Source organism: Equus caballus, chromosome 20, assembly GCF_041296265.1.
Source record: "Equus caballus isolate H_3958 breed thoroughbred chromosome 20, TB-T2T, whole genome shotgun sequence".
Lineage (NCBI taxonomy): Eukaryota > Metazoa > Chordata > Mammalia > Perissodactyla > Equidae > Equus > Equus caballus.
This window is the reverse complement of record NC_091703.1, coordinates 8,192,887-8,218,085: the sequence shown is the minus strand read 5'-3', so window position 1 is coordinate 8,218,085 and position 25,199 is coordinate 8,192,887. Positions and strand designations below refer to the sequence as shown.

The following is a 25,199-nucleotide window of genomic DNA, read 5'->3' as shown; positions in this document are numbered from 1 at the left end:
GAAATTTGTTTTGTCTTTTTTTCCCTGATTGCCCATAATCTAATTCCCTTCCTTCCTGTATCTCTGCTCAGGGAATATTTAATATTTAGGATTTCAAGGTAGATTTTTCCTCATATCTTGGAAACTTATCAATGACCACATCAATAGTCCTCAGCCTAAGGTCAGATAACCATCCAGTAACATCCCAAAGCTGGAGAGGTGGGAGCAGTCCACTCCAGGCTGCAGGCTACGAGGAAAGTGCACTGTCTGTTTAGAGTTTAAAAATAATAATAAAACCAATTAAAATTTGGTCTCCTTATTATCCCTATGCTACTCCCCCAAATCGAAGTTCTAACAATTCCCTGTAGCAGGGCAAACGGCTCCCCCTGCCCTGCCCTGGTCCACTGGTGGTTGGGACCAGCCACCACCTTTCAGAGCTTGCTGGGGGGCATCAGTTTACAGAACCACCCCCAGCACTCCCATCCTCTTCCCACACCCCATCCTCTTGACGGAAGGAGAGGACTGGGAGAGGAGAGGAGCACCATTTGGGAAGTGCAGTGCTTGGGAGGGAGCATTATTTCTTCCATTCATCACTGAGAGGGAGGAAAAGGCTCCCGAAAGCCAAGAGAGAACTCCTCCATCTCCCTTGTCCCCCACCAGGCCTATCTCCATAGTCAGCGAACTTTCTGATCTGCCCTAGTTAACTAGGACAGGAGAAAATAGCATAGTTGGGGAGAGATGGCATGGTGTGGTATTGCCAGGCCAAGTACAGCCACTCCTTCCCTTTTCCTACAGATTTACCACTTGCCAAGAAGCATGGCGCCTGCAGACCAAGACGTGTCCACAGAGAGATTGGACAGAGGCTGCAATCTTGCCAGGACTGTTACTGCATTGGGGGGGAGGGTACGGAGGAGGGGCAGTGGGGAGGGAGAGAGGGAGGCAAAGCTGCTCGTTCCAGGTAACTTCTGAGTCAGTGGGAAGTTGCAGCCCCGTGTTCAGGAGGGAGCCTCTCATCTGTGAGGTGTGCTGGAGTCCTGCCATCTGACCACACAGACGCAAGACCAGAGTGATAGCCAGTTAGGTCCAGGGCACACTGCTCTCTTCCTTGCCTGTACTTGGGATAGAGGGATGGAGGGGAGAGTGGAGCTTTAAATTACAGAGGGGATTCAAGTTTTAAATAAATAACGCTGAGATGGAGATGCCCAGATCCTGCTTCTCCCCATTGAAGTGGACCCCAGGGGTAAGCATGCAGCTGAAGCTTGGCCAGGCTGGTGTCCCTTCCTGGCACTTGGAATGTCAGCGAATGACAGGAGCACATGGGTTGGTTGCAGTGAAGGGGCACATTCAGTGTTCCTGCTGCGGGAACTGTGGTTACTGCTGCCCAGCCCACTGAAGCTCCCTGGACGTCTACCCATTTTCCAAGCCAGTTCTCCTTTCCCCAATATCCTAGGACAGTGGAAGTGGGTTTCCGGGGCTGACAACCATGAGTCCTGATTAGCTGCTGGGTCTTACCATGTGTATCCACAGCTTTACAATAACGCTGGACACAGAAAATCCTGGGCACAATAGTAAGTGTGTAATAATTATTTCTCTTTTTATAGAATGTAAATGCTCCCAGATAAACTTCAACAATGTGTTAGCATTTCTGCCACCTTAAAACCCACATTCTTTTGGCTTACATGACCCACACTCTCAGGTTTTCTTTCTTGTTCTGTGTCAGCTCCTGTCATGTCTCCGTGGCAGCTACTCCTCTGCCTGGCTTTAAAGTGATGGTGTTCCTCAGGCTCAGCCCTGGGCTCTCTTTGCATTCTCTGCTCTCTCCAGGAGATTTCTTTCATCTCCCGTATTTCAGATATAATCTGTAACAAGTAGGACTGTTCCAAAACTTCAGAGTGCAAATTCAAACTCATCTTTCTAATTTACAACTTGAATTAGAGGTGGTGGGTTGAGATTTGACCTTCCAGATCAGCAGATATTTAAGCATTTTCCCTCCTCTTGATAGCTCATGAAGCCCTGGGAATATCAGCAGTTCAGTGTGGGGCTAGGATGGGCCGAGTCAGTTTCACTCTGGAAAACCTGGAATCCTACATCCTCATTCCTGCTGTTGCTTCTTGCGGACACACAGCTGTTGACAACACGTCCTATCCAGATGGGCAGATGCCATTGCTGATCCAGAGCCAGAGAGGTTTCCAAGGAGAACGTTCCTTCCCTCGGTGCCAGGGGTGCCCAGCGGTGCCCAGCGGTGCTTCCTGTTTGCTGGTCTCTGGTCACAAGTTTTAATGCTCCCCAAAGCTCCAGCCTCCAGAGGGCTCTGAGTAGAACTCACCCTGAAAAGATCTAGAATCGCTGTTCTCTTTTCTCCCTTGGAATCCACCTGCTTAGGTCAGCGAGCGCCGTCTGTCCAGGCCCTCAACACCAAGGTCTCTGTAACCTTGTTTCCCCCATGACGGGCTCTAATATCCTCTCAGAACCCAAGTGCTGCAATAAGGAATTTCCCATTGCTTTCCTTTCCCTAACACTGTGTTCTGATCAGATCCAGAAGCCACCCTCCACCCTTTCAAGGGAGACAGTGTCCTTCTGGTGACTCCCCTCTGAAGGCAGACCAACGTGGCATTGCAGACTCTACTCGCTAGAGTAGTAACTGTCGGAAAAATTGTTGTTACCATGACCCACACCTAGATACCATATTTTATAAAAAGAAAGATTCAAGAACTCTTCCAGATTAAAGGAGGCTAAACAGACACACGACAGATGAATGCAGCACATGACCTCAGATCTTCTTTTGCTATGAAAGACATTATTGGCACAATTGTCAAAAATCTCAACGTGGTCTGTAGATAAGATAATAGTACCATTTCAATGTAATTTCTTGGTTTTGATAATTATATACTGATTATATAATTCCTGTTTTTTAAGACATAAATACTGATTTGGGGTAAAAGGGCATTATGTCTGCAATTTTTGAATGGTTCAGAAAAAATATTGTATATAGATATTGCTAGTGCTCTCTCTCTCTCTCTCTCTATGTATACATGCACAGATGCAGCAAAATGTTAACTTTGGGGGAATCTGGGTAAAGGATAAGGGTATCTGGGAATTCTTTGACTTTTCCTGCAAATTTTCTTTAAATATGAAATTATATCAAAATGATAATAATAAATTGATTTTAAATCACAACCCAGTGAATGTACGCATACATACATGTTTACATATTTATTCATTCAATTAATGTTTAGCAACTGCTAACCATATACCCATCTAGGCAATGGATATACATCAGTGACCAAAACCAACAAAAATGTCTTTCCAAGGAGCTTACATGTGCATATATCCACCAGTGCTAATGTACGTATGTGTGTGTGTGTGTGTGTGTATGTACATATACATACATTAAGTGGAAACGAAAGTTTTATTTAAGTTATAATTTTATTACTGGTAGAGTATCACAATTTTTAGCTTCTATCTCATTTTAAAAATGAAGCCAGTGAGGTAAAAAAAATATTGATTTCGTGAACCACTAACGGATCATAGTCTTCAGTTTACAAAGCGTTGCCCTAGATCAGAGAGAGAAAAGCAACAGCCAAAATCTCCTCAAATTTAAATTTTCATTGACAGCATTCCACAGCACAAGTGTGCAAATTTCGCCTCAACCTATCTTCTGATCTCCATTTCTTCCTTTCCAGCTACAGACTTGCCATAGCCTCAGCCATTTCAGACTTTCTCAGTCCAAAATTAAACTCTTGATCTTTTGCTTAAGACCGCTCTTCCTCCAGTGTCTCCCATTTCAGGAAATAGCACCTCAGCCCACCCATCGCTCATCTTAGAAAGACTGGAGTCATCCTTAACACCTCCCTTTTCCTCCCTCCCTACAGTGATCGGTAACCAAGTACTGTTGATTCTCTAGCCTAAATATATCTCAAATTCATTTTTTTCTTTTTGTCTGACACTGTTTTAGTTTAAATTTACCAACATCTTTAACCTACATTATTATAATAGTTTCCCACTTGGTCTCCCTCTATCCAATATTTTCCCACTTCAGTCCTTCACGTGACAGCCAAAGTGATCTTTTAAAGCATAAAGCAACTAAGTCATAACCTTTATGATCTTCTGTGTGCTTGCAGGAGAGACTAATAAATCCTTAACAGTGTACTAAGTGAGATTATGTTTAACCACAAAGGACAGAAAACCTAAGATAACAGTGGATTAGCAAGATTGAGATTTCTTCTTTACACAAAAGAGAAATAAGAGGTAGGCAGATTGGGGCTGATTTTGTATAACATCATATCCAAGACCTACACTGCTTCTCTCTTGCCCTGGCATTTGCAGCATGCAGCTGTCACTCATGGTCAAGATGGCTGCCTAATCTCCAGCCATCCTGTCCACGTCAAGCTAACTGGAAGAAGGATGTGACATTAAAAAACACATCTCTCCCTAAGACACCATTCTGCTTACCTCGAGTTGTCCACAAATTTATCACACTACCACACCTAGCTGCAAAGGAAGTAGGATATAGAGTCTTTAATCCAAGTACACAATAGAAGTAGGTGTTAATAGTTGGGTATTCATAATGGAGATTTTGAAAATGAAAGTTGAGGAACCCCTACCAATCTCTGCCATGAAAGGTCCTTCAAGAGCTCCTGTGGCTGCTTCCTTGCTCGTCAGCGCTGGCCACACTGGGCTTCTCCCTGTAGTGAGCAAACCTCTGGTCTCTGGATCTCCCACGTCTTCTGCCTTCCTGAAACACTTTCCTGCTTGTTTCCTTGGAAAGAACTTCTTTGACCTAAGAGACAAGATGATAGTTGCTCTCTTAACTCCTTAAACATTTCATTCATGGCATTAATTCAGTTACACATTTATTTTTCTAAGCATTTGATTAATATTGTTATACTGTATTTGAAATACTCCAGCATGAGTAGTGAGGCATGTGTGTGTAAACAGGTTAAACCTAACCTGTATCAACAATTTAGAACTGGCCAATAATCCCATAAAGTAAGCAAATTTAAACTAATCTATACCAACAATGTGGATCTGCCCTATTACATAAGGAATAATAGAAGTGGTGAAATATGACATATTCAAGATATATTATTAGTTGAGAAGAAGGCAGCAGACCTACTGTCCTTGTATGAATAAGATTTAAAAAAATTGGTAAGCCTGTTCCATTGGTACTTATGGTCCAGAGCCTAGCCAGGGTATGGCACAAAGGAGGCATTTATTTGTTGAGTGAGTAGGTAAATCAATTAACTTAGCATTCACTGTGGGGTTAGCTAATACTTAGAATAAAACTAAAATTCCAATTGAGAGATAAAAATCAATGCTTTATTTTTTGCTGTATGTTTGAATTACTTTGCTGTGAAGTAGAGTGAGGTGAGCATTTGTATTTTGCTGCAGATTATTGATACGTTTATTAATATGTAATTCACATAACATGAAATTCACCCACTTAAAGTATATAATTCAAAGGATTTTAGTATATTCACAGAGTTGTACCACGATCATCACAACTTAGAACAATTTTACCATCCCCAAATGAAACCCCATACATATCAGCAGTCACTCCCCATCCCCTACTAATTTATTTCTGTTCCTATAGATTTGCCCGTTCTGTACATTTCATATAAATAACTGGCTTCTTTCATTTAGCATAATGTTTTCAAAGTTTATTCACATTGTAACATGTAACAGTACTTCATTCTTTTTTATTTCAGTTATCACTCTATTGTTTGGAAATACCACATTTTGTTTATTCATTCATCAGTTAATAGACATTTGAGTTGTTTTCACTTTTTGGTTATTGTGAATAATGCTGTAAGAACATGTGTATACAAGTTCTCGTGTGGATGTATATTTTCATTTCTCCTGGGTATTGTATTAGATTCCCACCACTGCTATGACAATTACCACACAATTAGTGGCTTAAAACAACATGAATTTATTATCTTGTAGTTCTGGTGATCTGGAGTTCGAAATCAGTTTCACGAGGCTAAAATCAAGGTGTTGGCAGGGCTGTTATCCTCCTGGAGGCTCCAGGAAACCTTTTCCAACTTCCAGACGCCATCCACACTCCTTGGCTCCTGCCGGCAATGGCATCACTCCCACTTCAGTTAACATCATCTTGTCTCCTTCTCTTGCTTCTGTTGTCACATCTCTTTCGCTGCTTCCATTGTCACATTGCCTTCTCTAACTGACCATCCTGCCTCCCTCTTGTAAAGACCCTCGTGATTGTATTGGATACACACAAATAATCCAGGACAATCTCCCATCTCAAGACAATTAATCACAGGTGCAAAATTCCTTAGGTTTCAGGGATTGGGACGTGGACATCTTTGAGAAGCCATTGTTCTGTTTACCACAGGTATATACCTAGGAGTGGAATTGCTGTGTCACATGGGAACTCTATGTTTAACTCTGTGTGAGGAGCTGTCAAACTGTTTTCAAAAGTGGCCCCACCAGCAAAGTATGAGGGTTTCAATTTCTCTGTATCCTCACTCACCCTTGTTACTGTCTGTCTTTTTGATTGTAGCCATCTTAGTGGGAGTGGAGTGGTATCACCCTGTGGTTTTAATTTGCGTTTCCCTAACGACTAATGATGTTGAGGAGCTTTCCATGTGTTTATTCGCCATTCTTATGTCTTCTTTGAAAAAATGTTTATTCAGATCTTTTAGCCATTTTTGATTGAATTATTCATCATTTCATTATTGAGTTGTAAGACATTTTTACATATTCTGAATAAAGTCCCTTATCAGATGTATGATTTACAAATATTTTCCCCCATTCTGTGGGTTGTCTTTTCACTGTTGATGTGTGATTTGCAGCAAAATGTTTTAAACTTTGATGAGGTCCAATTTATCTATTTTTCCGTTTATTGTTCTTGCTTTTTGATGGCATATCTAAGAAACTATTGCCTAAGCTAAGGTCGTAAAGATTTACTCCTATGTTTTCTTTTAAAAGTTTTATATTTTTAGCTCTTACATTTAGGTCTATGATGCATTTTGAGGCGTTGCGTGTGTGTGCATGTGTGTGCACTATGATATAAGGGTACAATTTCATTCTTTGGTATGTGGATATCTAGTCATCTCAGCATCGTTTGTTGAAAAGACTGTTTTTTCCCCGTAAAATTGTCTTGGCTCTCTCATCAAAAATCAGTTAACCATGGGCCTTACTTTCCTGTTTCTCTGCATATTTCTTTATTTTTTGTACAAAATAGGCATTTTTAGGTAATCTAATGTGGCAACTCTGGATATCAGATTCCACTCCACTTTGTAGAGGTTGTTGTTGTCGTCACTATTTTGTTGTTACTGCTGTTTACGTATTTACTGATGTTCCTTAATTAACTGGGTAAAGTCTATATTCCCTGTATTTTTAAGTCACTAAGTCTTTGCTTCCTTAGCTTAATGGTCATCTAATGATTAGCCAGAGATTTCCTTACGTGTCTTCAACAAATAAGAGCTGAGCGGCTCTGTGTGTGTGTTGGGGCATGCTTTCAATGCTCCTGTAGTTTACAACCGTCTTAGCCTCCACTTCCTGCTTGTACAGGGCCTAAAATTCAGCCAAAAATGGGAGACTGGGGTCCTTTCAGGTGTTTCTGGGGGATGCACCCAACCCTGCACATGTGTGTGGCCCTCTTTATGCCTAGGAATATGTCCCAGCTTTTCAAAGCCCTCTATGGACATCTAATTCCCCAGATCTTCCTTTTAAGTTTTTGGCCAAGCTCTGATTTGGCCCAGTTACATCTGCAGGCAGCTATGATGCCAAAGAATTGCCATTGATTGCTTTCAACAAATGCTCTGGGGATAGGGCTTTTCTGGCAGAACAAGCTCCAAGTCACATCAAATAATGACTGCAAACATGGCTTTTGCAGGGAGCTGCATGTCAAGTCAAATAGTGACATTGATCTAGACATAGGAGTTTTTGAGAAGTTCAAAATCAAGTTAGCCCCAACTAGTGGCTGCAAGGCTCTTATGGAGCTAGGGAGAGGACAATGGGAGTAGGCCAAATTAAAAGGTCGCAAAATCATTGCAAGCCTTTTGTTAATTTTTGGAGTTCTGAAAAAGTTGGTTTTGATGATTTTTGCCATTGTTTTGCTGCTTTTATGGAGAAGCAGATGTATATCAGTCCTCGGGCTGCTCTTCCAGAACTCCTACCCCTCCACTAAATCTCACTGATTTATTAATATTTGCATCTCTTCACTGATTAGAAATAGAAATTATAACCCTAAGCAAACAAAGAAACAAACTTGATTTAACCTTGGATAAAATTAAAATAGATTATAAGTCACAGTGGCATATGAGAAGCCTTAAGAAACAATCAGGTTGACTATTAAGTAGCTTGAATTTTAAAGTACCCTTCCTGTAAAATAAGAATATTTACAATACCAAGTTCAGATCAGAGCTCAGAGAGCAAAGGGTACATAGACAAAAGGGAAAAAAGTCTTTGTTGTATTTATACCAGTCCTGATAATTACCAAAGCTCTTCAATAGGACTAGAGAAATCTTCCTATTCGTGGGCTCAATATTAAGTACAAAATTCTTATTTAATCTTCCTGATGCATAACTTCCAACCAAGAAGTATGTAAAACATTCTGTTGTTTATTTCATGAATCTATTATATTTGTTATAGCATATGGAATTTGTTATGTATGTAAGTAAATTTACCAGTATTATACCATATAATTTATAGAAACTCCTCTGGTAATTAGGAAAACTACAGACCCTGGGATCAAATTTTCTCCTCCCATCCCGCGTAAAACAAAATGTGAGCTAATAGATTCAAATGCAAATGCAAAAAGAAGCCTGGGTTTTTCTGATAGCTAGTAGCTTGCTACTGAACGTTGTATACATTGAGTGCACGTGACAAACACAGTTGAGTGTATTGAAATAGACATGTTTAAATTCATATAGGTTACTATCTATTCTTTCAGCAATAGGAATAAAAGGTGACTGCTAATGTTTTAGATGATGCTATATGGTGCAAAAGAGCAATTTATAGAAAGTGATAAACTCTGTAAAAAATTTGAGGATGGCTTTATGGTTTCATCTCCTATAGATCATGTTTTGGATTGGTACTGATGACATCTTTTCAAACAAACTTTTGTTAATTCATCATGAAAAAAGAAGCTCCTGGTGATATGACATTTTCTGAATTGTGCCTTTCCCCACAAACGCTTGTTTCTATTCAAAGCCTTTGGGATGAACCCATACCCAAGAGTGAAGAAGATGAGTCCCGCTGCCATGCCCCATGCAGTTCAAGGTGTGCTGATCCTGTGGGAGCTGTGTGGTGGTCCATTCCGACCACGTGCACCCCATTCTTGAACTGGGTCAAGTGGAATCAGAGGTGACTGTGACTGCTTGCTCTTGAGCGAGGGGCAGTTTACTGATGAATCAGCTGCAGCAACATGTCTTTCTTGCAGAGAGCTGAGTCAGAGCAAGCTTAAGGCGAATATTCTGACAGCTTTTGAAGAAGAATTTGCAAGTTGTTCCCTCCAATCTGGCACAAACTCAGATAACTGAACAGAATTTAAGGGTTTTTCTTCAGTTGTGTCTGGGTATTTTTCTTTCTTTAGAAAAAAAAGGACTCAAAATTTCCACTGAGTTCCAATCAATATGCCATGGATGGGCCAAGTCCTCCTGGCAGAGGGAAGAACTGAGATTGTGTCCCTGAGGAGTGTGCCAGGAGGTAGGGCTCTCCCAGGGAGGGCAGGGTCGATGCAAAGCTCCAGAGACCTGGTGGAAAAGACAGATGGGTGCACATGGCCAGACCCGGACTGCGGTGTGCTTACTGGTGAATATTGGCAGGCGCTTCTCTTGTTTCCTTGCCTCACCCTCATGTGATTTGAATAAGCCATTTGACTACATTAACACCTCCTTTCTCCGGCCCGTGAAAGTGAGAGAGATTATGGTGAAGTATGGTATACCTTTTCTGCAAAAATATGTTCTCACATGGCTGAATATGCACTTAGTAAATTAAAACATCATTTCACTGATGTAATATCTTTGAGATTTGCTCTTCTCCTCCCTGACTGATTTTCAGGTGGCAACAGTACTGACATACTGGCTTCCAATGTCTCTGCCCTCAGCTACTTTGACAAGGAGGCAATGATTTTTAATAGAGAACTTAAGAAAGAGTTCTCTTTTTAGACATACACACACATACACATATATATCCAAATATTAAGTATATAGTATTAAATTTGGAAATATTTGTAGGTTAGTGGGAGTTTAGAGTGGAAAGAGCTATGAGCTCTAAAATGCACTATTTCATTGCAGCAAAACTTTTGAGTGTTGGTGTTTTAATGTGACTGATATCAATCTTTGGATTAATGAGGAGTTGTCAGCTATAATAGCTATAGCCACAGTTTGGACGGGGACAGAAAATTTCTTTGGGATCCTCAGAGTGGCCTATATCGGAAGTGCAGCATTATGTGCGCGTGAGCGTGCATGCATGTGCGTGTGTGTGTGCATGCATGCATGTGCATGTGTGTGTGTTTGCTCACACAGTGGGAGGACTAGTTTCAATTGCCCTAAGGAAACCAATATGACTCCACTCGTGAGAGAGAGTGGTCATGGGGGAGAAAATGGGGCCAGTGGCTCTAGATCCATGGGATGCTGAATGCTGAAATGAGAGCCAAACCCAGTCTTTCTAGCACCAGGCTGTATCCTGAGAATCTGTATCTATGAACAAGAAGATCTGGCTCTGAAAGCTGTGATGTTGAGGTGTGAAGCATCCTTGACTTAATTTAGTGCTGAAGGTATAGAATTATCCTCTCTCAAACAACTGTTGTGTCTGTATGGAAACCTGGACTGGCAATGCTACAAAACACACAAGCACCAAAGCATTATGCAGCACTAAGCTTCAGAACCAACACTGGGTAATAATGCTAAAAAATAGCAATGGTGAGCAGATGAGATTCGGCATTCCTCTGTGCCTGGTATTAGAAAAGGACCAAATTCTCCCTTTGAAATGAGCAAACCTCTAGGATTAGCGGACAACATATACAAATGGAAACTCAGATCTTCAAAAGGAATGCAAAGCACCAGATATAATAAATATATGAATGAATATAAAAAGTTTTTCTTTTATATATGTGTTTCTTAAAAGATAATTGCCTGTTTAAAGCAAAAGTAACTAATAACAAAGATAAAATGGATTACTAAAAAAGACTGCAATTAAAAGAAGGCAGAAAAGGAGAAAAAGAGAAACAAAGAACAAATGGGATAACTAAAAAAAATAGCAAGATGACAGACTTAAACTCAATCATATCAATCAACAAACACTCCAATTAAAAAGCAGAGAACGTCAGACTGCATTAAAAAGTAATGCGTAACTGTACTAAATGTAATGTATATTAAATGTAAAGATGTGAGCTAAAATAAAAGGATGAAAAATATTTACCATGAAAACGCTAAGTATAGGAAAGCTGGAGTGGTTATATTAATATCAGAGTAAATGAAGTTCAGTACAAGAAGTATTACCAGAATACGGAGGGACGCTTCATAACAATAAGAAGGCCAACTCTTCAAGAAGACGTAACAATCCTAAATGTGCACACATCTAATAAAACAGTTTCAAAATACATTCAGGAAGAACTGACAGAACCAAAGGAAGAAATAGACAAATCCACCATTACAGTTGGAAACTCCTCATCAATATTTGATAGAAAAGGTAGACTGAATTTTGAACAACTTTATTGAGAAGCTTAATCTAGCTGGATTTTATAGATCAGTAGATGCAAGATGTTCAGAATATGTTCTTTTCAAGTGCACATGCAACGTTCATCATGACAGATTTATACAACAAGATAGCCTATAAAACAAGTGTCAGTACATTTCAAAGGATTGAAAACAACAGAATATATTCTCTGGCCACAATGAAAGTATACTAGAAATCGATAACAAAAAATTCTAAAAAGATCCCCAAATAATTGGAAATTAATAATTTATCTTGAATAATCCCCTGGTAAAAGAAAAGATTACATTTGAGCCAAAACAGCAACATTACAATATGTGATATGTAGCAAAGCAGAACTTAGAAATAAATTTATAGCTTTAAATGTTTATATTAGAAAAGAAGATATGTTAAAATCAATGATCTAAACTTTCACTTTAAGAATTTAGGAAAAAGGGACAAATTAAACTGAAGTAAGTATAAGGAAGAAAATAATAAAGAGCAAAACACAATAAAATAGAAAACAGAAAAACAATAAAAAAAAATCAAGCAAACCTAAAGTTGGTTCTTGGAAAAGCTGAATAAAATTGATAACCTCCTAGGTAGACTAATCAAGAATAAAAAGAGAGAGGAGATTGTCAGTATCAGGAATTAAGAAGGGAAGTTCCTACTGATACTAAAGGCGTTAGAAAGGTAGGATGATATTATGAACAACTTTATGCAGATAAATTAGACAACCCAAGTGTACAAAAATCTTGTAAGATATAACTTACTAAAATGAACACATAAAGAAATAGAAAATCTGAATAGCACTGCATCTTGCAAAGAAATTGAACTTGTAATTAAAAACATTTCCACAAATAAAACTTCAGGCTCAGATTGCTTTACTGGTGAATATTTTCAAATATTTAAGGAAGATATAATACCAAGCTTATAAAACACTCTTTCAGGCCAGAAAATGATAGGACAGTTCCTAACTTATTTTATCAGACATCATAACCCTGATATCAAAACCAGATAAAGATGTTACAATAAAATAAAACTATAGACCAATATGCTCATGAACACATTGCAAAAATCATTTACATAACATTAGCAAATTAAGCCCAGAAACATACATAAAGGATAATATCTATGAACATCTATGATTCTCAAGTATTAATACTTTAACATTTGAATATAAAACAATACAATTCACCATATTAACAAAGTAAAGGAAACAATATGATCATCTTGAGAGATGCAGAAAAAGCATTTGACAAAATGCAAAACTCATTCATGATGATAATTCTCAGACAATTAGAATGAAACTTCCTCAACTTGATAAAGGATATCTGTGAAAACCTGAAAAATAACATCATCCTTTTCTTTTCTTTTCTTTTTTCTTTAATTTAATTTTAATTTTAATTTTTGGGTGTACATCATATTTCGAATTCTGTATACATTACATCATGTTCACCACTCGGACACTAAATATAGTGCATCCCCTCAAATGTGAGCCTAATCACCCCTTTTGCCCTCCCCCCTCCCCCATTCCCCAATGGTAACCACCAGTCCAATCTCCAATGCTATGTGGTGTTTTTTTGTGTCATTTTTATCTTCTAATTATGAGTGAGATCATATGGTATTTGACTTTCTCCCTCTGACTTATTTCACTCAGCATAATACCCTCAAGGTCCATCCATGTTGTCACAAATGGCCAGATTTCGTCATTTCTTATGGCTGAGTAGTAGTCCGTCGTGTATAAATACCACATCTTCTTTATCCATTTGTCCCTTGATGGGCACCTAGGTTGCTTCCATGTCTTGGCTATTGTGTATAATGCCGCAATGAACATAGCGGTGCAAGTATCTTTATGCCTTTGTGTTTTCAAGCTCTTTGGATAAATACCCAGCAGTGGAATAGCTGGATCATGTGGTAGATCTATCCTTAATTTTCTGAGGAAATTCCATACTGCTTTCCATAGTGGCTGCACCAGTTTGCACTGCCACCAGCAGTGAACAAGGGTTCCTTTCTCTCCACACCCTCGCCAACATGTGTTGTTTCCTGTCTTGTTAATTATAGCCATTCTGACCGGAGTGAGGTGATACCACATTGTAGTTTTTATTTGCATTTCCCTGATAGCTAATGATGTTGAGCATCTTTTCATATGCCTGTTGGCCATCTGTATATCTTCTTTGGAGAAATCTCTGTTCAGATCTTTTGCCCATTTTCTAATTGGGTTGTTGGTATTTTGTTGTTGAGCTGTATGAGTTCTTTGTATATTTTGGATATTAATCCCTTATCTGATATATGGTTTGCAAATATCTTCTCCCAATTGTTAGGCTGTCTTTTCGTTTTGTTGATGGTTTCCTTTGCTGTGCAGCAGCTTTTTAGTTTGATGTAGTCCCATTTGTTCATTTTTTCTTTTGTTTCTCTTGCCCGGTCAGACATGGGACTTGAAAATATGCTGCTCAGACCAATGTCATAGAGCATACTGCTTATGTTTTCTTCTAGAAATCTCATGGTTTCGGGTTTTACATTCAAGTCTTTAATCCATTTTGAGTTGATTTTTGTGCATGGTGTAAGGGAATGGTCTACTTTCATTCTTTTGCATGTGGCTGTCCAGTTTTCCCAACACCATTTATTGAAGAGACTCTCCTTTCTCCATCGTATGCTCTTGGCTCCCTTGTCGAATATTAGCTGTCCATAAACATGTGGGTTTACTTCTGGGCTCTCAGTTTTGTTCCATTGATCTCTGTGTCTGTTTTTGTGCCAGTACCATGCTGTTTTGGTTACTATGGCTTTGTAGTATAATTTGAAATCAGGGAGTGTGATACCTCCAGCTTTGCTCTTTTTTCTCAGGAATCCTTTGGCTATTTGGGGTCTTTCGTTGTTCCATATAAATTGTAGGATTCTTTGTTCTATTTCTGTAAAAAATGTTGTTGGAACTTTGATAGGGATTGCGTTGAATCTATAGATTGCTTTAGGAAGTATGGACATTTTAAAGATGTTAATTCTTCCAATCCAAGAGCATGGAATATCTTTCTATTTCTTTGTGTCTTCTTCGATTTCTTTCAACAGTGTTTTATAGTTTTCGGTGTACAGATCTTTCACCTCTTTGGTTAAGTTTATTCCTAGCTATTTTATTCTTTTTGTTGCAATTATAAACGGGATTGTATTCTTAATTTCTCTTTCTGCTACTTCATTGTTAGCGTATAGAAACACACCCGATTTTTGTACATTGATTTTGTTTCCCGCAACTTGACTGTATTCCTTTATTATTTCTAAAAGATTTTTAGTGGACTCTTTAGGGTTTTCTAGATATAAAATCATGTCGTCTGCAAAGAGTGACAGTTTCACTTCTTCTTTTCCAATGTGGATCCCTTTATTTCTTTTTCTTGCCTGATTGCTTTGGCTAAGACTTCCAATACTATGTTAAATAAGAGTGGTGACAGTGGGCATCCTTGTCTGGTTCCTGTTCTTAGAGGACAGGAACCAGTTTTTCTCCATTGAGAATGATATTTGCTGTGGGTTTGTCATATATGGCCCTTATTATGTTGAGGTATTTTCCTTCTATACCCATTTTGCTTAGAGTTTTTATCATAAATGGATGCTGTATCTTATCAAATGCTTTCTCTGCATCTATTGAGATGATCATGTGATTTTTATTCCTCATTTTGTTAATGTGCTGTATCACGTTGATAGATTTGCGGATGTTGAACCATCTCTGCATCCCTGGAATGAAACCCACTTGATCATGATGGATGATATTTTAATGTATTGTTGTATTTGATTTGCTAGTCTTTTGTTGAGGATTTTTGCATCAATGTTCATCAGTGATATTGGCCTGTAATTTTCTTTTTTTGTGTTGTCCTTGTCTGGTTTTGGTATCAGGATAATGTTGGCTTCATGGAATGAGCTAGGAAGGCTCCCCTCCTCTTCAATTTTTTGGAAGACTTTGAGAAGGATAGGTATTAAGTCTTCTTTGAATTTGGTAGAATTCACCAGGGAAGCCATCTGGTCCTGGACTTTTATTTTTTGGGAGGTTTTTGATTGCTGTTTCAATCTCCTTATTGGTGATTGGTCTATTCGAATTTTCTACATCTTCTTGGTCCAGTTTTGGAAGGTTGTATTATCTAAGAATTTATCCATTTCTTCTAGATTATCCAGTTTATTGGCATATAGCTTTTCATAGTATTCTCTTATTATCTTTTGTATTTCTGAGGTGTCCATTGTAATCTCTCCTCTTTCATTTCTGATTTTATTTATTTGAGGCTTCTCTCTTTTTTTCTTGGTGAGTCTAGCTAAGGGTTTGTCAGGTTTGCTTATCTTTTCAAAGAACCAGCTCTTGGTTTCATTAATTTTTTCTATTGTTTTTTTAGTCTCTATTTCATTTATTTCTGCTCTGATTTTTATTATTTCCTTGCTTCTGCTGATTTTGGGCTTTGTTTGTTGTTCTTTTTCCAGTACCTTTAGGTGTGCTTTTAGATTGTCTATTTGGGATTTTTCTTCTTTGTTGAGGTAGGCCTGAATTGCTATAAACTTCCCTCGTAGAACCGCTTTTGCTGTATCCCACAGATTTTGGCATGTCGTGTTTTCATTTTCATTTGTCTCCAGGAATTTTTTGATTTCTTCTTTGATTTCTTCATTTACCCAATCATTGTTCAGTAGCATTTTGTTCAATCTCCACATTTTTGTGGCTTTTCTGGTTTTCTTTCTGTAGTTGATTTCCAGTTTCATACCTTTGTGGTCAGAAAAGATGCATGGTATTATTTTGATCTTCTTAAATTTATTGAGACTTGTTTTGTGGCCTAATATGTGATCAATCCTGGAGAATGTTCCATCGGCATTTGAAAAGAATGTGTATTCTGTGGTTTTTGGGTGGAATGTTCTGTATATATCTACTAAGTCCATCTGGTCTAATGTGTCCTTTAAGGCGAGTGTTTCCTTATTGATCTTCTGTTTGGTTGATCTATCCATTGGTGTAAGTGGAGTGTTAAAGTCCCCTACTATTATTGTGTTACTGTCTATTTCTCCTCTTATGTCTGTTAATAATTGCTTTATATATTTAGGTGCTCCTATGTTGGGTGCATAGATATTTACAAGTGTTATATTTTCTTGTTGGATTGTTCCCTTTATCATTATGTAGTGCCCGTCTTTGTCTCGTATTACAGTTTTGATTTAAAGTCTATTTTGTCTGATATAAGTATTGCTACTCCTGCTTTCTTTTCTTTGCCATTTGCATGGAATATCTTTTTCCATCCTTTCACATTCAGTTTGTGAGTGTCTGAGGGTCTGAAGTGTGTCTCTTGCATGCAGCATATACATGGATCTTGTTTTTTTATCCAGTTGGCCACCCTATGGCATTTGATTGGAGCATTTAGTCCATTGACATTTAAAGTAGCTATTGATAAATATGTATTTATTGCCATTTTGTCACTTTTTCTTTTTTTGGGGTGTTTTAGTAGTTCCTCTCAGTTCCTTTCTTTTTCTCTTGCTCTCTTCCCTTGTGGTTTGATGGCTATCTTTAGTAATATGCTTGATTTCTTTTCTTTTACTTTTTTTCCTGCTTATTATAGGTTTCTGGTTTGTGGTTACCATGAGGATCCTATTTAATATACTATGTATATAACAGTCTATATTGAGTAGATAGACTCTTTAGCTTGACCTCTTTCCCCACATTATATGTTTTTCACATCATATATAGTCTTTTGTTTAGTGTGTGTCTATCCGTTACCCTCTTATCATTGAAATAGGTAATTTTGGTACATTTGTCTTTTAACCTTCATATTATCTTCACAGGTAGTTGATCTGCTGCCTTTACTATACTTTTACCTTACAAGTGATTTTATTGCCTGTTTTTTGTTGTTGTTGTTGTTTTGGGTTTTTTTGATAATTTTTTTTTATCTCTATTTTTGGTCATTGCTTTCCCACTTAAATAAGTCCCTTCAGCATTTCTTGCAGAACTGGTTTCTTGGTGATAAACTCCTTTAATTTTTGCTTGTCTGGGAAGCTCTTTATCTCTCCTTCCATTCTGAATGACAGCCTTGATGGATAGAGTATTCTTGGTTGTAGGTTTTTTACTTTTAACACTTTAAATATGTTGTGCCATTCTCTTCTCACTTGTAGGGTCTTGACTGAGAAGTCTGCTGATAGCCTGATGGGCTTCCCTTTATATGTCACTTGTGGCCTTTCTCTTGCTACTTTTAGGATTCTCTCTGTCTTTAATTTTAGACATTTTGATTATAATATGTCTTGGTGTGGGCCTCTTTGAGCTTCTCTTGTTTGGAGCTCTCTGTTCTTCCTGAACTTGGATGTCTGTTTCCTTCCTCAGGTTAGGAAAATTTTCCTCTATTATTTCGACAAATAAATTTTCTGCCCCTTTGTCTCTCTCTTCTCCTTCTGGGACACCTATCATCTGAATGTTAGCATGCTTGATATTGTCCCAGAGTTCCCTTACACTGTTCTCATTCTGTCTAATTCTTTTTTCTCTTTTCTCTTCTGCTTGGGTGATTTCCTCTAGTCTTTCGTCTAGCTTGCTGATCCGTTCTTCTGCTTCCTCTACTCTGTTATTGAGTCCCTCTAGTGAATTTCTCATTTCGAGTATTGTGTTCTTCATTTCTGATTTTTTTTTTAATATCTTACAGTTCTTTGCTGATGTGCTCACTGTGTTCATCCATTCTTCTCCACATGTCCGTGAGCATCCTCATTATATTTTGTCTGAATTCTTTGTCGAGTAGGTCGCTAGTTTCTGTTTCACTTAGTTCTTTTTCTGGGGTTTTGTACTGTTCCCTTGCTTGGAAAGTATTCCTTTGCCTCCTCATTATGCCTCTTTGTGCTATTTTCTTTGTACTAGGTGAGTTGGCTACGTGTCCTGATCTTGGAGAAGTGGCCTTATGTATGAGATGCCTTTTGAGGCCCAGCAGTGTGCTTCCCTCTCATCACCAGTCCATAAGAACCAGGAGTGACCCCTTTGTGGGCTACTTGTGTTCTTCTGCTGTGGCAGGGTTGCTCCCACTACAGGTACCCAGGGAGTCTAATCTTTCCTTCCCTGGCTAGCTGTTTGTAAATCCGGTTTGGAGGGGCCTCAGCACTGTTGGCTACAAAGTCTATCAGTACACTCTTATTGCAGTTGTCCTCTTAATTGGGTTGGCACCCAGTGTAGCTGGTTACCAGGCTCAGGGGCGTACAGTTGTGATAGGCCTGAGGTCAACAAGGCTGTTGTCAATTCTCTTAGGAGTGCAGCTGAGTGGGCCTAGCCCTTGCCATGGGGGCACTCAATTGTTTCATGCTTTGGAAGGTGGGGCTGATCCTTTTTATGGCTATTTGTGAAGCACAAGTCTTCTGCGCTGATAAGCCTCACCCCCCACCAGACCACATACACTGTCAACACAGTCCTGGTCCATGCACACTTCTCAACCCCCTGGAGCATACCCCAACGCCACACGGCAGAGGCCCCCGCCTCCCCCAATGCTCCCCACAGTTCACCTGGTCCTCTCACAGGCCCTGCCCCACAGAGGCAGACACCCTTGCCTGCCTGTAGAGGATCACGGCACTCAGTCAATGCAGGCTGAAAAGTAGCCTGAGGGCTTGCTGTTAGGCGGGGCCAGTCCCTAGGGCGGGTTGCCTGCCCTGGCTGAACTGGATTAATCTGTGCTGTAGTGGGTGTGGCAAACCCCTGGGCTAACAGCCCAAGGGATGCTCCTCAATGGCCCCCACTGGTGTCGGTGTCAGCATGCCTGGACCAGCTCAGAACAATGGCCCCCACCAATGTCTCAGTCTCTGGAGAGGACCCTCCTCTCACCAAGGTGCCCCCAGAGCCCACCAGGTGAGTCTCGTTTCACCAAAGGACAGTCAGCCTTCTCTCTGGTGATTTCAGGTTGCTGCAATGAGTGAGTTTGTGCGTGGGCCCTTTAAGACCCAGATCTTTTCGGCTTTTGGAGATAGTTTTCTGGGGGTGTCCTCGCTGCAGTTAATAGCCAACAAAGCCAGACAGTAAGACCCCTGTCTCAACTGGGCTGAGTCTGAGGGATGTTTATAGTAGTATTGCCCCTGCTCCGGACCTCACTCCTCCAGGGAGGGCTCGTACCTTAGGGTGGCTCCCACCTGGCCAGCTGAGAAGCTCTGCTGCTCCCGAAGGTGGCTTTTTTCCTCTCTGGCCAGAGTTACTGCCTCTTCTGCCTTCGTCAGGACTGTCCCTTGTCGTGGGGGTTCTTTTTATCCAGCTTTCAGTTTTCAATCCAGGGTGATTCTTCCCAAAATTGTTGTAACCTGGTTGTGTTCGTGGGAGGAGGTGAGTTCAACGTCTGCTCACAGCACCATCTTGACGAGATCTCTAACATCATCCTTAATAGTGAAAGATTAAATACACAACCCTACCTCCAAGACTGAGAATATTCCAAGAATGTCTGCTTTCATCATTTCTATTCTAAATTGTACTGGAGATCTTAGCCAGTGTAACAAAGCAAGAAAAAGAAATAAAAGGCACAGATTGGAAAGAAAGAAGTGAATTATCTTTATTTATGGATCATATCATTCTCCTGTGAAAAGTCCTAAGAAATCTATAAGAAGAAATGCCAAGAACTAAAAAAAAAATTGAATTCAACAAAGTTACAGGATACAAGGTCAATATATAAAACTTAACTATGTTTCTATATATTATGTATCAATAATTGGAAAATAGCATCTACTATAGTATAAAAAACAGAAAATCATTAAGGATAAATTTAATCAAATATACGCAAGGCTTATACACTGAAAATGTTGTACAGCATTGATGAGAGAAATTTTAGAAGACAAATAAATGGAAAGATATATTTACAGAATAGAAGACAACAATATCAAGAAGTCAATTCTTCCCAATTTGATGTAAAATTTTAATGCAATCTTAATCAATTTCCATAGATATTAGAAAACTGATTCTAAAATTCACAAAGAAATTCAAAGAACCTAGAATAGTGAAAACAATCTTGAGAAAAATAGAATTGGAGCACTTATACTGTGTGAATTCACTACTTATGCTAAAATTACAGTAATTATGACATTGTGATAGTTATATAAAAACATGAAAATCAGTCAATGTGACAGAATAAAGAGTCCAGAAATGGACCGTCATGTGTGTGATCAGTTGATCTCTGATAGATTCACCAAAGCAATTCAAAGAGGGAAAAAGCCTTTTCAGCAAATGGTGCTGGACCAACTGAAAAAAGTATGGAAATTTCACCTCACACCATACACAAAAATTTATTCTAGGTATTTCATAGACCTAAATATGAAAGATAAACATAAATTTATAGAACAAAACATAAGAGAATATCTTTGTGACCTTCGGAAGTCAAAGATTTTTTTAACAGGATACAGGAATCACTATCCATGATATAAACTATTGAAATTAAACTCATCAAATTGAAAAATTTATGTTCCTCAAGAGACAAACAAAAAACAAAAAGTAAAACCACAGACTGGACAAAATATTCTCAATACACATATCTAACAAAAGACTTGTATGTAGAGTATGCACATATATTTTTATATATGTATACATATCTGTATATATACACACATATATATATAAAATCTTACAACGCAACAATAAGAAAACAATCAAATAAAATTGGGCAAAAATTTGAACAGACATTTAACAAAAAAGACGTATTGGTAGCAAATAAGCATATTTAAAAATGCTCGGCATTGTTAGTCATCCGAAATGCACATTAAAACCACAACATATAGTGCTAAAGAGCCATACAATGGCTAACAATAAAAAGACTGAAAATACTAAATGTTCATGAGGATATGGAGCAATGGGAATCTCATACATTGATAGTGGAAGTGTAAACTTATGTAACTACTTGAGAAAATAGTTTACAAATTTCTTGCAAAGTTAAAAAAAAAACAACAAAACACAAGTACCCTATCACTCAGATATTATACTTTTAGGTATTTACTCGAGAAATGTAAATATATCTCAAAAAGATTTGTACAAGAACATTCATGCAGCTTCATATACATTAGCTAGAAACTGGAAAAAACTAAATATTTATCAATAAAAGTGCATGCAAATAAACTATAGTATATTTATAAAACAGAATACTATTCATAAATAAAAGGGAATGAATTAATAACACATGCACAGCATTCATGAACCTAAAAAACATTGAATGAAAAAAGCTGAAAACAGAGGTTTCTGCATGATTCTGTTAATGAGAAGTTTAAGTACTGGTAAAACTAAACTCAGGTGAAAGGAATATGAAAATTGTTGCTTGGAATGCAGGATGTGGTCGCAATTGACCAAGAGGGGACACTGGGGACGTTCTGGGGTGAATGGAAATTTTCTCGTCTAGACAAGGGTGTGGATTGCTCAGATGGACACATTTGTTAAAACTAATTGAACTGTGCACTTTTAGTATTTGTACATTTCACTGCATAAAAATAATATATTATTTTCATAGGAATTGCACTGAATCTGATTTTAGTAATTTGAGTCTTCTCTCTTTTTGTCTTAGTCAATCTAGGTAAAGGGTTGCCAATTTTGTTGTTCTCTTCAAAGAACCAACTTGCGATTTCATTGAGCCTCTCTATTATTTATCTACTCTCCGTTTTATTTATCTCCACTCTAATCTTTATTACTTCATTCCTTCTTCTAGCTTTGGGTTTACTTTGCTCTTCTTTTTCTAGTTACCTAAGGTATACAGTTAGGTTATTGATTTGGGGTCTTCCTTCTTTTTAAGTGTAGCTGTTTATAGCTATAAATGTCTTGCTTAGTACTGCTTTTGCTGCATCTCATAGGTTTGGTTATGCTGTGTTTTTGTTTTCATTCATCTCAAGGTATTTTCTAGTTTCTCTTGTGGTTTCTTCTTTGACACATCAGTTTGTTAAGAGTGTGTGATTTGACTTCCAAATGTTTGTGCTCCCTGATTTCAAACTATATTACAAAGCTCTGGTTACTAAAACAGTGTGGTATTGGCATATAAACAGACATATAGATCAGTAGAACAGAGTAGAGAGTCCAGAAATAAACCCATGCATATTTGGTCAATTAATTTATGAAAAATGAGCCAAGAATACACAGAGGGAAAAGGATAGTTTCTTTAGTAAATGCTTTTGCTAAAATTGGACAGCCACATGCAAAAGAATGAAACTGGACCACTATCTTAAATCATACTCAGAAGTTAACTCAAAATGAATTAAAGATTTGAACATAAGACCTGAAACCATCAAATCCTAGAAGAAAGCATAGGTGGTAAGCTCCTTGACATCAGTCTTGGTGATGAGTTTTTGAACCTGACACCAAAAGCAAAAGTAACAAAAGCAAAAATAAATGAGTGAGACTGCATCAAATTAAAAAGTTTCCATACAGCAAAGGAAACCATCAATGAAATGAAAAGGTGACCTATGGAGTGGGATAAAATATTTGCAAATTGTATATCTGGTAAGGATATAATATCAAAAGTATATAAAGAACTAATACAACTCAATAGCAAAACCAACGATCCAATTAAAAAATAGAAGATCTGGATAGACATTTTTCCAAAGAAGACATACAGATGGCCAACAGGTACATGAAAAGATGCTCTACATCGCTAATCATCAGAGAAACGCAAATCAAAACCACAATGAGGAGTCTCCATCCTCATGATGTTCCAGCCAGGTGCCCAGGTGGATTTGGGGAAGTGAAAGTCACCAGGGGTGTAGCCTGGCCCAACTCATGACCCGGCACCCGTGGGCCCAACACAGATTCCTCAAACTTAGCCGCATGGCCCTGATGAGCCCACTGCTCCTGGTTGTGCTGTTGTGGGCCACTGTAGGGGCACTGACCTGAAACAGGGACTTGAGGCAGCCTGTGGACTATCATCTACAAGCTGTGGGCCCAGAGCAGGCCCAGGGATGCAGTGCAGAGGGGGCTGCTGTATAAGTACATGGATGAGGACTTGGGGCTGGCACCATGGCTCTGGGATCATCAACAGCTTAGTGGAAGCTGTGGGCCACAGCCTGCTGCTGCTGTACTGGAACAATGCCAGCCAGCTTACCTTCCTACTATACAGTGACTAGCTGCCTATATCCAGTAGAACTCAGGACTCTTCCAGTTGGGGGCACACAAAGGATGTGTTGCTCCTGGACGAAGAACAGGGCTTCTGGCTGGTCCATAGCATCCTGCACTTCCCTGCACCTGCCTCCTCTGCTGCATGCAGCTAGCCTCCTAGAGTATGTCTCTTTCCCTCACCTAGTTCTAGAATGTAGGCAGACAGTTGACCTACACCTACCCCCTGATGTATGGACACATGCTGGAAGAGGCCTTCACCCAGGAATTCCCAAGCCTGGAGGAGGGGGTCAAGGGCCACCATGTTCACCATTGGACCCTAGAAGAGCAGTGTAACACTTACATCAAAGGCAGGGGCCACCTTCCAGACCTCTGCCAGATTTGGAGACTTTGGAGGTGACTTGCACTCCGGCTGGTTGGCAGAAGCCCTTGGCAGCAGCCTGCAGGTCCAGTCCTGGCAAAACTCTCCTGGCATCCCCTCCTCCAACTGCTCTGGGGTCCAGCATGTGCTGGACATGACATAGACAGCCTTCCCGGGCCAGCTGGGCCAACCTTCAAGGCCACAGAAGACCACTCCAAGTGGTGTGAACCCCTAAATGGCCTGGGCTTGTGTGGGTGAAACGAATCGGAATCTCAGACAGGAGCACCAGGCCTGTGTGCACTGTGTACCCAGCCGCCGGCCCTCTGAAAGGCCTCCCAGCTGCTGGTGAGGGCCTGGGAGCCCTGTGGGAGGAGAGCAGGCCCTTCTCTCCAGGAAGCCCAGCAGAGCATGCAAGAGCTATGGCTCAGGAGCCAGTCTGGACTTTACTTTGAACCCCAGTTTAGACCCTTCCTAATTGTGTGACCTTAATTATGGCCTTAACATCTCTGTGGCTCAGTCTACTCACTTGCAAAATGTGAATTGTAACACCTGAGTCAAGGTTATTGAGGAATAAAAGGAAATTGGTGGAAAATAAAACACAATGAAATATCACCTCACACCTGTTAGAATGGCTATTACAAAAAAAACTAGAAATAGCAAGTGTTGGTGAGAATGTGGAGAAAAGAGAACCCTGTCCATTGTTGGTGGGAATGCAAATTCATACAGTCACTATAGAAAACAGCATGGAGGTTCCTCAAAAAACTAAAAGGAGAACTACCATATGATCCAGCAATTCCACCTCTGGGTATTTATCTGAAGAAAATGAAAACACTAATTCAAAAAGATATATGCAGTCCTATGTTCATTGTAGCATTATTTACAATAGCTAAGATGTGGAAACAACCTGAGTGTCCATTGATGGCTGAATGGATAAAGAAATCATGGTATATAGACACACACACAAACACACACACACACACACACACACAGGAATATTATGCAGCCATAAACAAGAATGAAATTTTGCCTTTTGTGACAACATGGGTGGACCTTGAGGACATTATGCTAAAGGAAGTAAGTCAGACAGAGAAAGACAAATATTGCATGATCTCTGTTATATGTAGACTCTATCTATCTATCTATCTATCTATTTATTATCTATCTATCTATCTT

The 25,199-nt window shown here is 39.2% G+C and overlaps 1 pseudogene; it reads left to right on the top strand.

Moving 5' to 3' along the window:
• LOC111769271 (deoxyribonuclease-2-alpha-like) overlaps positions 1-24,284 on the top strand; it is a 69,380-nt pseudogene extending 45,096 nt beyond the window's left edge.
• Positions 24,285-25,199: the final 915 nt, after the last annotated feature.